The following is a 14,975-nucleotide window of genomic DNA, read 5'->3' as shown; positions in this document are numbered from 1 at the left end:
TTAAATTTTTAAATTTAATTAATTTCTTTTTTGTCATAGACTCTAAGTCTGAAGTTCTCTTTTGGCCAGCAAAAGAGCAGGATGCAGGATGAAAAGCAAGAGATGGCTAACGTCCAGGAAAAGACAAGAGCCTCAAATAAGGGTACTTGCCCCATTTTTATTAGGATCAGAAGGCTTACAAACATGGTGATGGGTGTGCACAAAGAGACAATGAATCTGTGAACATTAACTTGTGGATGTGAGGGAAGAGGTCTTGAAGATATTCGGGGTTAGGGGTTTGGGTTAATACAAAGCAAAATCCTGACACTGGGCAGTCGGGTAGAAGGTTGTTTACAGAAGACATGAGGCACCCCCCTTGTTTATCTTAGCTAGCCTAGGGGATGGGACAGGTAGGACACATGACCTCAGAATTAACAAGGCACCTTTTCTTTTGTTAATTATCTCTGCTCTGGGCTGCTTTACCTGCAGCACAGTGGTCTATAGCCCAATTTACCTGTTTACCTAACTTGGTCCTTTCTTCCTGTGAAGATAGTACTAATATCTAAGTACTAAGATAGCATCTTCCTGATGCTATAGTACTAAATTGGGGGGGGGGGTGCTTCCACCCTGAATACCTAATCTTGTTTATTTCACCTTTGTGCCCTTATTTTGGGGCCTTTGCCCCTCCCTCTCTATCCTGGGGGCTCTTCACCTCCCCCCCCCCCCCATTCTGGGGGCTTAAGCCCCCTTTCTCTATCCTTATTCGCCAAATCTTGTGAGTTCAGTGTGTGGGCATCCTATGGCTTTGTATTTATTTATGCCTTGGTAACCCATTGGTGTAAGCCAGGGAATTTCTAAGCTTATTCCCCCCACAATCTTTTAATTTTTTTTTTTTTTTTTTTTTTTTTTTTTTTTTTTTTTTTTTTTTTTTTTTTGCATTCTGTCACCAGCTAAGAGCTTCAGGGGTTTCCAAGTTCCCAATCATATCTTCAGTTTTATTGAATCCCATTTTCTCCTCTAGCTTATTATTTTCATCAGGATGGGTTGGCTTCCAGGCTAGGCCTAGCTGTCGTCTTGGGATTCCCTTTCTCTGCTCATTTGTTTCCAAGTCCCATGGAACCTACTTATACATATATATAAAGCTTTTTAGCTTTTGTTGTTTATCTGAAATTCCTTTTAACTGGGTATCTTGTTTTTATTTTTTGTTTTTTGTTTTTTTGCTAAATCTGGCAACCCTACACTGGATATTTTCTCAGGGCACTAACCTATAAAATGCCAACCACTGTCATCCCATCAGAGAATCTGATCTTATTATGATGGGAAAAGCATAGAGCTGGCTGGCACTGAAAGAAACAAATACAATATTTCATACTTGCCTTCCAGACCCGCTTTCAAAGCCCACCACATTTTTAGGTGTGATGCTGAATTTCCAGCTTCTTCATCAGGTCTTGAGGTCCTTAGAGATCTCTTACCTAGGGCACATGTACCCTTTTCCATGAATATTCTGGGACAGTTTGCTTCACAGGAGGTCAGCCCAGGAAGTACAGGAAAATGTCGTTAAGCTGATCAAGTTTTATTTAAATTTTCATCTACTGTTAGGTTTAAATAAGTGCCTGCTTCTTTAAAGATACTGATATGAGATAACAGTGTGACTGTTTCCCAGATGACTGCTCTGTCCTTGCATTTCACATGCACAGGCATTTCATTCTTCCAAGGGGCCGTCGACTGATGTGTTTTGATTATCTCCATTTTACTGGTGAGGAAACTGAGAAGCAGAAGGGATTTAAGGGAAAAAACAAAACAAAACAAAACAAAACCGTGCCCAGAGTCATTCCATCACCTCACCCAAAACCAAAAATCACTATTTTAAACGTACAGAACTTTAATAACGCCACGCAGGAATTTCAAACTATTTTCCCTGAGTCTCTAAATGAAGTTTTAAATGAGTATGTTTTCATTAGAAAGCAGATTGAGGAGAAGGCATTGGGAAACGGAGGAAATGTCAGCTAAACCCCAAATAATTGCGTTAATTGAGCTACGAGATTGGCCCTTCTTACGTTTCCCGTCATAAATGCTCTTCTGATGGCCCTCCCCCGCATCTCCACGCAGAAATGAAACCGACACGGTGGCAGGCTTTCCAAACCTGAGCGCAGCCCACGTGTGTCTGAGTCGGAGTCGAACGCACAAGGGTCGGAAAATGAGGAAGGCGCAGGCTATTTGGGATTACAGATGGAAGCAGAGTGCCTGGAAAGTGAGCAGGACAGACAAGGTTGGCTGGATGCGGAGTGCAGCAGGGAGCGGATCTGATCAGGCCGGAGTCTGGGAACAGAAATTGGGCGGCACAGCACCCACCCGAGGCATGTTTGGGTCCATCCCTGGGTCGTGTTGCGTTATCCAGCGGGTGCGGGGTGCGGGACCCCTGGGCCGCGGGGAGGGTGCTGGGTGCGCCCGAGCGCGCTGGCTTCCCACGCGCGTCTGCCTATGGGAGGCCGGCGGCCACACGCTCCGCCCCGTCCCTCCCCACCCCCCACAGGGGCGGACCGAGGGCAAAACCTGCGCGCAGCCCACCCGCCCGCCGCGCGCCCCGGGGGAACTGCAGCGCTGGCGGCGAGGAGCGGTCCAGGGCTCCTGGTTCAGACGAGCAGCTCACTGCAGCGCCCGGGTGAGGAGCGAACGCGGGGCGCGCCGGGCTCGGACCGGACCCTCGCGGCCCCGGCGTGGGAGGCCGGCGATCCCGGAGCGGCCACGGCCACGGGCGTCGGGAGGGTGGGGGGAAGGTGGGGAGCCGCGCCGCGTCCTGCCAGGGGTCGGCTCGCCGTCCCTGCCGCCTGGCGACAGCGCGCTGGGATCTTTGCGGGGAGGGTCACGGAATTGGAGCCCAGTTCTCCCACGCCTGTTCCCCCCCCCCCCCCCCTCACCGAGGAGGCAACCCTCCTAACCTAAGAATTCGGTGCCCAGAGGGAATCAGGGGACACGGGGAGGTTTCTTATCTCTAAGTCTCCTGTGCTGGGACAAAACGGACACTTCTCTTTGGGGAGTGTGGCGTTTTCCAGAGCCCAGTTCCGAGTAGCTGCCGTACCACTAGGGTAATAAAAAGCACTACCTCTGCTTTGCTCACAGGCTCCGCGGGTCCCACGCCTCCCCCCGCCGCCCCCCCCCCCCCACCCCTTCAGACACCATCACCCCGGCTCTACCCAGAGTAAAGGGGAAGCTTGCTTGTAAAAAGTCACACAAAAGTCACACACAGCAGAGAGCATTCTCCTCCCATCATACTCTGGAGCTTCTGGTAGAAGGTTCTAGCCCCAGAGAACGAAAAGGTCAGGCTTTCATTCAGGTCTTTGGTTCTTGCGGTTGCTGCAGAGGTGATGAGGCAGGAGGAGGGAGAGGTGTGTAGGGTTCATAAAGGGGAGCTCACCATTTTTGAAGGACATGTGAGCTCAGGTTTGGGAGAGATTTGTGTGAACAAATGAGACTTGTGCAAATTACCTTCGACCCAAGAGAGAATCCTGAGCTGGGAGACTGGTATGGGAGTAGGAGCTGGAAAGCGTATCCCTTAAAGTGTTGACAATCCCAAAAGGCTCAGGACCAAATCTTGGGCTCCCCTTGAACTCAAGAGACCAGGGCATTAAGTATTGGCCACCACAAGGGACTGGTGAGCTGCTAGCACCCCACAGATCTCCTCAGGGAGGGAATTCTGGTGGTCCCCTAGAAGCTGGTGAGAACCTACCTCCTTGGATTTCCCAGCGTCCACTCATTGCGTGTGGGCACTGTAGGTTCTCTCCCTTCCCCAGACATTCGGGCAGGGGTTGCCGCCGTGGACGGCATGGTGATGCTCTTTGTTGAACGGGACCCTTTGTACTCAAGGCGGACACTATGAATTGTGAGGGATATTAATCTGGTTCAGCCACTCATTTTACAGTTGAGGAATCCTTTCCGAGGTGTCGAAGGGGTATGCCCAGCACCCCAAGGCTTTCCTGTAAAGAGAGCCCTGGACAGCTGGTTCCTCATTTCCTGTCCATTGTATGTCTGTGCCCTTTGAACTTCAGTAGTGAGGAATACGCCTTCCCTACCCAGTTAGGTTTTACCATACTGTTTGAGAGTCTCCTGGTAGAGCATTGAGACAAGTGCTGACTAGGTACCTGAGCAACACGAGTGGAACCCTTGGGAATGTCACCGGAGCTTAGGAATCTGTATTCCTTTCAGTGACACCCCAGAAAACGGATTATTTCCTGGAAAGGAAGGTGATCATCAGGTTATTTATACTTTGATTCATCTGAAGGTTGATGAACCTTTTTTTTCCCCCCAAGATCCATGGTTATTGGCTAGACTGACCTCTGGAGGTATTGAGAAATTTACATTAAAGTGAAGCATTGAAGAGAAAGTATTGAGTGAAGGGCATTTGAAGGGGAATGTCTGGTTCTAAAACTGCATTGTACCAGAATTCTGAGGAACCTTTGTGTTTTGAAGGGACGGGCAGCAGAGTCTTACCGCCTCTCTCTATGAAGCCAGGCACTTATTATGTACCTTCACTGTCACTTTGCTCCATTTTACAGGTATGACTCATAACACACTAATCGAAACAGTCTGATATATATGGGCTTGTCGTTTTTTTAAAAAAGAAACTTAGTTGAGAAAGAAAAAAAATCAGCTGTAAGAATCAATACTGATTGGATTCAATGGGCTAGTTGATTCCTCATACAAGTTTGTGCATTCCTTCATTGACGTCAAGAAATATTTATTGAGCACCTACTGTGTGCCTGGCACTGAGTATAGAGCAGTGAATAAGACAGATGTGATCTCTGTTCTTAAGGAGTTCACCTTCTAGAATCGAGGGATGAGCAAGGTAAATTCAGATACCACTAGGTGTTTCAAAGCAAAGGCAACAGAGTGCTGTGGTAGAGTACTGTGATGAGTGTGTGTGTGAGAGAAAGAGAGAAAGAAGGAGGAAGGAAGACAGAGAGAGAGAGACAGAGACAGAGATGATGGGAGAGGCCCAGCTTCTTAGATTGGGTTTTAAGCAGTGATTTTTCTGAGAGATGGCCTTGAGATGAGCTCCCAGAACATCGACAGATTGTTCTGGTGAAGGAACCGCAATCACACAGCTCTGACCACGAGAGCTCAGTGTGTTCCAGACATAGTCGGAGGGCAGCGTGGCTGGAACAGGGTGAGGGAAGAGAGCGAAGGTTGGAACAGGGTGAGGGAAGAGAGTCAGGGTGAGGGCCAGGGGCCAGGTCATGCAGAGCCTCTTGGGCTCCGGTACACTGTCTGGACTTCAAGGGCAGTGGTAAACCAAAAGCAGGGGAGTGCCATAATAGACTTAACGTTTCCTCAGAAGTTACTCTCGGTGCCTTGTGAAGAATGGGTTGCAGGGAAAGAAGGGCAAGAAGGAGACTAGCCCCAGGCTTTTTATGGTGACCTGCAAGATGATGGTAGCCGTAGGTGGGCAGAAGCTGTTTGGGGAAGCAGAGTAGGAAGTTCCTTAATGTTTTTGTCTCAAACTTCCCTTCTACTTGGTGGGGATGCCATTGCTACGTCTGGTCCACTTAGCTTGTAAAAATAAATAAGCTAGCGATTGATTATGCTCTTAAGGGTGAGGTAAGACTTCATTACCGGCATTATTTGCTAATGCCGCGTTACTTGGAATTTTCTGTGCTTCGTTTTCAAAAAGTTTACCATAGATTTCATTCTTTTCACTTACTTTATCCGTTACAATAAATTATGTGTATTGCACATAAAAAATACTTTGATCTGCGCAGAAGATTGGAATATCTCCACTAAGAGTTACCAATTAAACGCGCCATCTCAGAGTGGAGTAAAAGGATGCTGGTGTAATAACTGACTTACTGTGAGTAGTCGAATGTGATCGGGTAAAGTTCAAAACAGAGTATTTGAATCTGAAAACAGTTCACAAGGAAGTTAGCAGATTTCCTTTTGTCCTGGATAGGGCTGTATGCAGAGATCTGAGTGCAAAGGTCTGTTGATAATTGAAAGTCTATTCGTGGCCGCAGAATTTCTGGAGAGGGCTGTGACCCAGAGTTGAATAAGAGTTGCTTCCCTTAGTGAAGCATTCTCTCTCAGAGGGGACTCTTGAACTTTCCCTGATTGATCACTGACTAAATATTAGAGGGCCAGGGAGGAGTTTCAAAGTTGTTTACCAACTGGGGTAGGGATGACCGTCTCAGGGACGGGACAACTAACTGCCACAATGAGGCAACCCTATTTCTCTTTCCTGCCTCATTTTGACATGCAACATACTAAGAGGAGATGTATCTGTTTACAAGGAAATAGAAGTCCTTCCTCATTTACACTGTGTGCAGTGGGGGATTCTGCTCTGGGAATGGGCTGTCATTTATCTTCATTTGCCAGACCCCATTAATTATTTTTTTAATGTCTATTTATTTTTGAGAGAGAGAGACAGAGCACGAGCAGGAGAGGGGCAGAGAGAGAGGGAGACACAGAATCGGAAGCAGGCTCCAGGCTCCGAGCTGTCAGCACAGAGCCGGACGTGGGGCTTGAACTCACAAACCGGGAGATCATGACCTGAGCCGAAGTCGGACACTCAACCGACTGAGCCACCCAGGCGCCCCAGACTCCATGAATTATTTATTGGCTGGGGCATCTGATTTTAGCTTGAAGTGGCCAGTCTGGTGATTCAAACTGCAGACAAAATATAACAATAATTGTGGGATCTGTAACTCCCCTTGGGGTTGGGAGTAATGGGGGCATCTTTGAGGGAGAGATTATAGTTTCTCCTAGAGACGAGTAATTATTCTCTTTGACGTCCGTAATGTTTTGAAATGTTGAATTAGCCGCTATCCTTTAAAAATCAATAGAGTCAGTAGATTGTACATACAAATATGGTTTCCCAGCTTTTCTTGGAAAGAAGAAAATCTAGTACCATGGAGCTATCAACCTTACATAACAGCAATCAACTGGAACAGGGTGGTGGTGTTCCTTTTCAGCTGGTCTTGTTTGCCCCTGTCCCCACCACTGTTTTTTTCTTTCACGCACGTCCCGTTTAGCTCATCTGAGTTACCTGGCTGGCCCTTGCAGACTTCTGATCTTAAACCTCAGGTTTAGGGTTACCTAGCCCAGCCTGTGCATCCCATTTCTACCTCTAGCCAATGCAAGAGTCCCCTTTTCAGTGTCTTTGCTAGGAGTCCCCAGACCTGCATTTACATTGCTCCTCTGATTGAACATGGTAACTGTTGAAAGGCTGCTGATACAGAGTTCTCCAGTCTGGGAGTATATACAACAAACATGTCCTCTTTCCATGGAACTGTGGCGGCCATGTGCCATCTGTGTCTCCCCCAGAGTAAACATCCCTGGTGCCTTGAACAGCTCTTCTTTTGATTTGTTGCCTTGTTCCCTTATCAGTCTGGTTATTGTTCAGCGATCGTCCTGCTGCATAGACTGTCATTTGTTGAAGTCCTCAAAACCTGACCAGTTCAGTGAGGTGGGGTCTAACCGGTGTGGAATATACCGATATGCTTCCAGCGCGGCCGCAAACTGTCCAGCGACCTTAGGTAACTGTTAATATTTGTGGCCTGGAAGCCATGTAGGGCACCAAACGTTTGGAAACCAGATGCAGGTGAGTGCACATTTTCAACGTGTGAGTAGAATCAGGTCATCGCGTTTTGTTTGCAGCTGTTCAGTGCTTACGCTTATGAGCGTGTGTTTTATTAAATTACTCGCACAATAGGGAACTGCTTCTTATCTTGCTTTTTGGAATCTATCGTTTTTCTTGGGTTGTGAAATGATTACACAAGAGTTGTGTCTGCTGTGCCCAAGATAAGAGGCTTTAGAGACTTTGCAGAAGTCCCTTGAGAGTCCTGCATTCATTTGAGACAATGTCCAGATGAAGTGTTGATTCCCTTAGCTAAAACGGCAGAGCAAAAATGATATTAATGGATTAGGTACTATGTTTTTTCTTTTTGAGTTTCAGTACTAGCAAGTCTGAGGCAAGAACTTTTTACTGTCGCTTTTATTTTTATTTTTATTATTTTTAAGTTTTTTTAAACATTTTTCTAATGTTTATTTATTTTTGAGAGATAGAGTGTGAGCAGGGGAGGGCCACAGAGAGAGGGGACACAGGATCTGAAGCAGGCTCCAGGCTCTGAGCTGTCAACACAGAGCCCGACGCAGGGCTCGAGCTGACAAACCCCAAGATCATGACCTGAGCTGACGTCAGATGCTTAACCGACTGAGCCACCCAGATGCCCTTTTGCTGATGGATGCTTTTAAAAGGAGTCCTATATCTTAGAAAAAGATGGAACCTCGGAGTCCAGCCAGAACAATGCATCGATCCCTTTTCCAGTGTCCCTGGCAGAGGGCCAGTTAGCAATGCTTGAACCCTTCTCATGACAGAGGACTCTCTCCACACTGTAAGGTATACGTCACAAACAACCTGATCATTAAAAAGTTCTTCCTTGTGTTGATGAGGCATCCACCTTCCTCTAGCCGGTTTCAGAATGAAAGAAATATCTTCCTTATTAAATAAGGATATAGTTTCTCCAGTCTGCCTTTAGACCAGGGTTCTCAACCACAGCATTACTGACCTTTTGGACCATATATATATATGGTTCAACCCCAACACAGGCTCCAACCCATGAACCATGAGATCATGACCTGAGCTGAAGTCAGATGCTTAACTGACTACGCCATTCAGGCACCCCCTATATATTAAAAAAAAAATTTTTTTTTAATGTTTATTCATTTTTAAGAGATGGGGAGAGACCGAGCATGAGTGGGGGAGGGGCAGAGAGAGAGAGAGAGAGAGAGAGAGAGACAGAATCTGAAGCAGGCTCCAGGCTCAGAGCTGTCAGCACAATGCCCAAAGTGGGGCTTGAACCCATGGGCATTGAGATCATGACCTGAGCCAAAGTTGGACGCTTAACTGACTGAGCCACCCAGGCGCCCCTCCCCCTATATTTTTCAAAAGTTTATTTATTATTTATTTGGAGAGAGTGAGTGGGGGAGGGGCAGAGAGAGGGAGGGAGGGAGAGAATTCCTAGCAGGCTCCACGCTGTGAGTGTGGAGTATCTCATTCCGGCTCAGGTCATGATCTTGCAGTCCTTAAGTTTGAGCCCTGTGTCAGGCTCTGTGCTGATAGCTCAGAGCCTGGAGTCTAGTACGGATTCTGTCTCTCTCTCTCTCTCTCTCTCTCTGCCCCTCCCGCACTGGTGCTGTGTGTGTGTCTCTCTCTCTCTCTCAAAAATAAATAAACATAAAAAAAAAAAAGTACTAGATTGCTTAGAAATCAGGGCTGGAAAATTGACAGTCTCCTGCCTTCATCCTATTGTAAAAGATCCAAAGCAGATTTTATCTTCTTCAATCATTCAGTCTGATATTGGGTCAATTTTGAGATATTTAAAGCACTTTTTATTTTTTAACTTTGGTTGAAAGTGAATCAGCCTATATTTGTTCTCTGCTTTCATTCTGTAGCTTTATGTGCTCTGTGAGTTTTCTATTGCTGCTGTAATGATTTATCACAAATTTATTGGTTTAAAGCAACCCAACTTTATTACCTTAATGTTCCATCGGTCGGAAGTCTAACACGACTTCCCTGGGCTAACCTCAAGGTGTCTTTAGGGTTTCATTCCTTCCTGGAGGCTCTAGGGGAGAATTCGTCTCCTTACCTTTTCCAGACTCTAGACGCTGCCCGTATTCCTTGTCTCATGACTCCCTTCCTCCATCTTCAAAGCCACCAGTTGTGGGTTAAGTTCTTCTCACATCTCATCACACTGACTTCCTCTTCTTCCCGCCTGTTCCACTTTTATTTATTTATTTTTTCAGATCCCAAACGCCGTCGTATTCTCTTAAAGATAAACTGGGAAGTCAAAGAGATGAAGTATTTCGAGATTAACTATTCCCAGCTGATTAAATATGTCTAGCAAAGCCATACCAGCTGTACTGGAAACGCCCCACAGGCCAGATGGTTAATTTGTACTTGTCTAACATCTAGTCTTTCAAAGGAGATAATACCGAAATTCCCATTACAGCATATTTGCTTTCCCACTGAAGAATCACAAGAGTTCTTAGAGGCACATGCTACCCATTCATCTGGCTGTGTAGGTAGATGCTTCCTGGGAATACCAGAAAGAATGCCCTGAGACACAGTTTCTAGAAAGTGCTCAGCATCTTTCTTTTTTAATTTAATTTAATTTAATTTAATTTTATTTTATTTTATTTTATTTTATTTTATTTAATTTAATTTTATTTATTTACTTACTTAGTTATTTATTAGTAATCTACACCCGGTGTGGGGCTCAAACTCACAATCCCGAGATCAAGCTCTACTGATTGAGCCAGCCAGGTGCCCCATAAAGTGCCCAAGGTCTTTTTGGCGTTCACGGGCAACGGGAGATGGCAGTAGGTGGTGGACGCTGAGAAGTGTTCAACTATGGCCGGGGATAGGACTTGTACACATGTCACGGGGCCACGGGGTGTCAGCTCTTCAAATATGATGAAGGAAACGTATAGCCCCAGTTACGCCGTGAGTTCATAAACTGAGCAGTGTTAATAATGGCAATGATGACAACCGTCAGCAAAGCCCAAGGAGGCCCAGTCCTACCGGTTCTTCCGTTGGACCTGGCCCCCCCCCCCCAACTGACCTGCTCATTTGGCATCGGCAGTCTCTGGCCACCTCAGACAGACGCTGCTGCTCGTTGGGGATGGGACTGAGGGAGCCACAAACCAGGAGCACCACTAGGATTTGGCTCATCATCTTGTCGGATGCATCCACACCCACTGCGGTGGTCACCCTGCGTGTGTGTCTCAGGCATCCACAGAGGCACTCGGAGAGCCTCGAGGGACTGCCAGGGACTGGGGACTTCGCTGTGTTGAACCCAGGGTTCTTGGCTTGCACCCAAGGACCGCACAGCATGGTGCCTGGTCTCGAGACACAAAGCCCTCTTTGGCCACCTTCCTTCTTCACTTTTATTTTTTTATTATTATTTTTTTAACGTTTATTTTTGAGACAGAGAGAGACAGAGCATGAATGGGGGAGGGTCAGAGAGAGGGAGACACAGAATCTGAAACAGGCTCCAGGCTCTGAGCTGTCAGCACAGAGCCCGACGCGGGGCTTGAGTTCACTGACCATGAGATCATGACCTGAGCCGAAGTCGGCCACTTAACCGACTGAGCCACCCAGGCGCCCCCTTCTTCACTTTTAAAGACACATGATTACATTGGGCCCACCTGGATAATCCAGAATAATCTATTTTTTTTAATTTTTTTTTTCTTAACATTTATTTATTATTGAGAGACAAAGAGAGACAGAGCATGAGCATGGGAGGGGCAGAGAGAGGAGGAGACACAGAATCTGAAGCAGGCTCCAGGCTCCGAGCTGTCAGCACAGAGCCCGACGCGGGGCTCGAAGTCACAAACCGCAAGATCATGACCTGAGCCGAAGTTGGACGCTCAACCGACTGAGCCACCCAGGCGTCCCCAGAATAATCTATTTTTTTCATGTTTATTTATTTTTGTGAGAGAGACAGAATGTGAGCAGGGGAGAGGCAGAGAGAGAGGGAGACACAAACCTGAAGTAGGCTCCAGGCTCCGAGCTGTCAACACGGAGCCCGACGCGGGGCTTGAACCCGTGAACAGTAAGATCATGACCTGAACCGAAGTCGGACGCTTAGCCGACTGAGCCACCCAGGCACCCCCAGGATAATCTATTTTAAAGTCAACGGATTAGCCACCTTAATTCCATATGTAACCGTGATTCCCTTTCGCCACGTGAAAACATATTTACGTGTTCTGGGGATTAAGATGTGGAATTTGAGGAGTGTCGCTATTCTGTCTGCCTTATACCCCCATTCCAGAAGTTCATCAGAAAGAATCTGAGGAACAGAGTACTGGCACTTGTGAAAGAACCATTTCTTTTCTCTTTACCAAGAACAGTAGAGTTAAGGCCCATGCCCTAATCTCTCACCAGGATTGGGATTTACACAGGTTTACCTATCAGCTCTTGACATAAATCCTGGACTCAAGAGCGAACATCTTGCTTACTATTTTGGTTTGTCTTTTGTTTCAAAAAGGGAAATGATGCCTGATAGGAGTTTACTAGTGACCGATAGGGGAACAGAGGGTTAGCAGAGGTCATGGCATTATATAGAGATCTCAGCTGAGATTAAAAGGACAAGTAGGGGACTGTGGCTTGAGGGACAGACGGAAGGAAATACAGAAGAAAAGACAGTATCAACTTTTTTTTTGTTGTTGTTAAGTAATCTCCGTATCTACCGTGGGGCTTGGAGTCATGACCCTGAGATCAAGAGGCATGCTCAACCAACTGAGCCAGCCAGGTGCCCCAAGAAGGTATTAACTTTTAGATGGATTTAGAAAGAATATGTTCTTTGAGCTCTCTTTAAAGGGTCTTCTTGATCTATCAGCATGGCATTTTATGTCATGGTCAGGGCGTCAAAATTGAAGAAAATGCTTCTCGGGTTTTATTATTTTAAAAAAGTAGTGATTTTTTTAAAGTAAATGTTCTCATTGATTTAAGATATGGGCCAAGAGAAAAGTAGAAAGGATAGAAAATTACCTTCAGTTTTTACCTATACAAAACTCTTCCAAGAAGGTAAACTTTGTAAATGTTTGTTATTTCTTTTATTGATTTTGGGTCTTCTTCTTGTTGTCCCGCCGTCCTCCCCACCCCCCCCCCCCACCCCACCCGCACTCCTTCTTCCTCTTTTATGTATCTGAGATTGTGGGTAATCCTTTTTATTCTCCACATAACAGTTTACTTAATATTAAACGTAAACACTTTTCATGGTCATACCAACTCTACTAAATATTCTTTTAAAATTATTTGTTAGGGGGCACCCTGATGGCTCAGTTGGTTAAGCGTCCGACCTTTGATTTCAGCTCAGGTCATGACCTCGCCGTTCGTGAGTTCAAGCCCCCGTTGGGCTCTGGGCTGGCGTCTCGGAGCCTGCCTGGGATTCTCTCTCTCTTCCTCTCTCTCTGCCCCTGTCTCACTTGCTCACTCACTCTCTCTCTCCCTCTCTCTCTCCAAAATAAACAAATCAACTTTAGAAAAAGATTAAATTGTCAACAATAAAGCATTATGTTTTATTGTAAAAGAAAATATGAAACTTCATGGGAAAATCACATAATTCTATCACCCTTATTATATCAATAGTCTTTTTAGTGTGAATTTTTACACAGCATCGTTTTATTTTTTTTCAATCAAAATTGCATTGTAAAGAGTTTCCTAAGTCATAATGAATTGTTTTGTAAATATGTTGTTAGTAACTGAATAAAATCCCATTGATGATATTCTCATATTGCTTGAAATCCGTAGGGTTTCCATGTGTATATGTGCGGGTTGGCTCTCATAAATGGAATTGGAATGAACACCATAGTGCATTATGTTTTTAGGCTTTTCCTTCCCTGTGAATAAGATTTTTTTCGTGTGTGCTGATCTCAGGAATGAAGTGAAAAGGTCCAAGGATATGGACAACTTAAAGCTTTCCAAATCGCCTTCCAAAAGTCAGAGTACCTATTTATACTCCCGCTAGAACTGCTGACTTTGCTTTGGTAAATTTCACAGTGTTAAAGAAAAAGGTAAATCCTGTGTTCTCCAGCCTTTGGCTTACCAGTTACTGCTCTGCCTGGCCGGGTACATCTTTCTCAATGAAGATTTCGTATTGGCTGGCGCCGTTAGTAACGAATCCTCAAACATTATGATTAGTAAGGTTGCAGGATCAAACGTTTTAGCACTGTCGCCTTGGATTCTCCAGTTGTAAATGTCCAAAGTCAATATTAGACTGTTCAGGGCCCTCGTTTTCAGAGGTAAATACATTTCTAGCTAACTCAAAGCCCGCAGTTGGGAAAAAGGTACTTTTCTGTGGAAGGGGAACCATGACAGCTAACAGACTTCTTATGAATTATCCCTCTGTTTGGATTCAGAGGCCTCCCTAGTCCTCTTCTCAGACATCTCAATGGCCATCAGAAGATAAAAGAAGCCAGTGTTTGAGAAAGCCAGGGACTTGTCGCCGGTGACAGTAGCCCTTTGTTCAGAAAAGCAGAAGCACTTTTCTTTTCTTTTTCTTTTTTTTTTTTTTTTTTTTTTTTTTTGGCGCTTTTCATTTTAATAATATGGGAACTGGGAACTGTTTGGTCATATTGATCTAAAATGGGTAATACCTCCAGAGAGGATTGGTAGTTGCTTATAATAAAATCACATGAAGCAACAAAACAGCTCATGTAAGAAATAAAGCTAGAGAAATGGACTAGAAACCAAAAGAATGTATTGTGAAGGTCCATAAAACGGTGAAATTTGAAAAGGTGAAGGATACTGGACCTTTTTCAGGAGCAGCTTCAGTCTATTTGGGGTAAGAAAAAGGACACGATTTTTAAATGTGACAAAGTGACACACGAATTAACTGCAACGTAATGGGATAGAGTGAGCATGGTTTTGGGGTGCTGAGGAGGCACTGGGGGAGCGGATGTTACCGTTAAGGAGCTCAGATCCCCTTGATGAGGAGGTGTGGGGCCACAGCCTGGGACAGCGCGGGGGGGCGGTGAGCCGTGGTCTGGAATTGAATCGAAGGCGGAGAGAAAGGCTCCGGAGGGAGTGTCCTCCTGGGGTTTCCGTTTTCCTTGGGGAAGCTTTCACATCTCCCGTTGTAGAGAACAGGAGGGCAGGGAGAAGGAGAGTGCATCATTTAAGGGAGCCACAATTTTCACCTAGCAGGAAGAAATGAGCTAAAGGGTCAAGGGGCGGCCGTGACATCATGGGGACACGAGTCGTAGACTGAACTGTGTCCTGGGGACACAGCTGTGCTCAGTGGCTGTGCTGAGGCCCCAGAGCCCTGCACTTTACATCCCCTGTAAACCCCAAACACACACACGTGCACATGCATACACACATCACTGGGCTAAGGACACCCACAGACAGCACTGTGCACTGCCCAAGTCATTCCTGTGTTAATTCAGCACATCTTCATTGGTCACCTGCTGGTTGAAAGGCCCTCACTGCTGGGTGCAGC

At 45.9% G+C, this 14,975-nt stretch overlaps 1 protein-coding gene across 3 annotated transcripts in view; it reads left to right on the top strand.

The window, feature by feature from the left end:
* Window positions 1–2,210: 2,210 nt before the first annotated feature.
* Window positions 2,211–14,975, top strand: part of PLA2G7 (phospholipase A2 group VII) — a 39,650-nt gene continuing 26,885 nt past the window's right edge. Inside the window, exon 1 of one of the 3 annotated variants that reach the window (XM_060615661.2) lies at window positions 2,211–2,336. The gene's annotated coding sequence lies outside the window, so the exon portion shown is untranslated. Of the gene's footprint in view, window positions 2,337–2,527; window positions 2,642–14,975 lie in introns of those variants that run through there. The other 2 variants (XM_060615662.2, XM_060615663.2) reach the window with 2 other exon arrangements.

This window comes from Panthera onca, chromosome B2 (genome assembly GCF_046562875.1).
Source record: "Panthera onca isolate mPanOnc1 chromosome B2, mPanOnc1 haplotype 2, whole genome shotgun sequence".
NCBI classification, from domain to species: Eukaryota; Metazoa; Chordata; class Mammalia; order Carnivora; family Felidae; genus Panthera; species Panthera onca.
This window is presented reverse-complemented; position numbering and strand designations above follow the sequence as displayed.